Source organism: Triticum dicoccoides, chromosome 5B, assembly GCF_002162155.2.
Source record: "Triticum dicoccoides isolate Atlit2015 ecotype Zavitan chromosome 5B, WEW_v2.0, whole genome shotgun sequence".
NCBI classification, from domain to species: domain Eukaryota; kingdom Viridiplantae; phylum Streptophyta; class Magnoliopsida; order Poales; family Poaceae; genus Triticum; species Triticum dicoccoides.
In genome coordinates, this window is record NC_041389.1 from 624,888,365 (window position 1) to 624,889,764 (window position 1,400).

Here is a 1,400-nt window from a genome sequence, read left to right on the forward strand (position 1 = left end):
GTTTCCTACTTGTATTATATCTGGGGGATGGAAGCCGCCAAAATTAAGGTCTAGCTCGGTAACATCAGAATAACATAAAGATAGATTGAATTGTTACAAATGTAACTCACCTGTGATTAACCTTGTATCTAATTTTTCTTGTAATTTTCTATTTGGTGTTACTCAAAGCGCTTTGTAATTCCAGCAGCTACCTTCCACGCCCTTGTCCATACCAGGTGTTTTTTTAGGAGGCACCGGAAGAATCGGTTTTTGGAAAAACTCAGAAATCTCGGTATTTTACAGCCCATAGAATTCAAATGAATTTTGAATTCTATTTATTGGGTATAAATACAAGTATGTAACCTGTAAATCATCAGATATGGTAGAGCATGCCCCGGTGGGAAATACCCTATAGTTCCGGGTGTATATACACCTCACAAAGAAAATAATAATGATAATAATAAGTTACAAAAGTTTGATTTTTTTTTACAATAAATTCGACTTGCTTTTGCACTAATTCAGTCTCTTTCTTTGGTTTTGCAACCAACAGACGGTTGGTGTTCTGCAATCTTCGGGCTTATAACAATTGGGCGCGCAGCACATATTTTTAAACAGACGCCTTCTTTCTTTCAGTGAATGTAATTTTGGCATGGAGTTTCCATTAATAGTCATTTGTGAATAACCGAGTGAATGAAATTCACAAGAGTAGTGCAACTAACTAACTAGTTTAAACTATCCGTATGAGTGACATACGTTTCCAAATTTTTTATATTATATATGGGATGGAATCCACCAAGATTACGGTGTAGCTCGGCAATATCAAAGTAATACACGACCGGATTAAATTATTACAAATATAACGCACTAGAGTTTCCCTCTATATATTCACTGGCAATTTGTTGTTTCGTGCTACTCAAAGCGCTTTGTAATTTCACCAGCTCCATCCACCTCGTTTAGGATTCTCTTTTTTCTCAATACTGGTGTTTCTTTCCAGGAGGCGCTGAAAGAACCGATTCTTGAAACAACTCAAAAATCATCGAGTTTTACCGCCCCGAAGAATTCAATATTTTTGTGTATAAATAGTGAAATATATGTCTATGACCAGCATAACATCACATTTGGTAGTGTGTGTGTGTGTACTCAGTCATATATGCAGGTCTTGTTGAACTAAAAATTGACGTATTCGCCAATTTCATTTCATATTGTACCCAAACTGGGCAAATACATAAATCTCAAAAAATATTAAATACACGTAGATAATACATATAGCACAGAAACAAGGCAAACACATAAATCAAGAAAAATATCATATACATGTTAATCGTAAATATAGCACCAAGACAGGACTAATACATAAAGTTGTGAAAATATCAAATACAAGCGAGTGGTGGCTTATTTTAATTAGCAGCAACTCCACCACC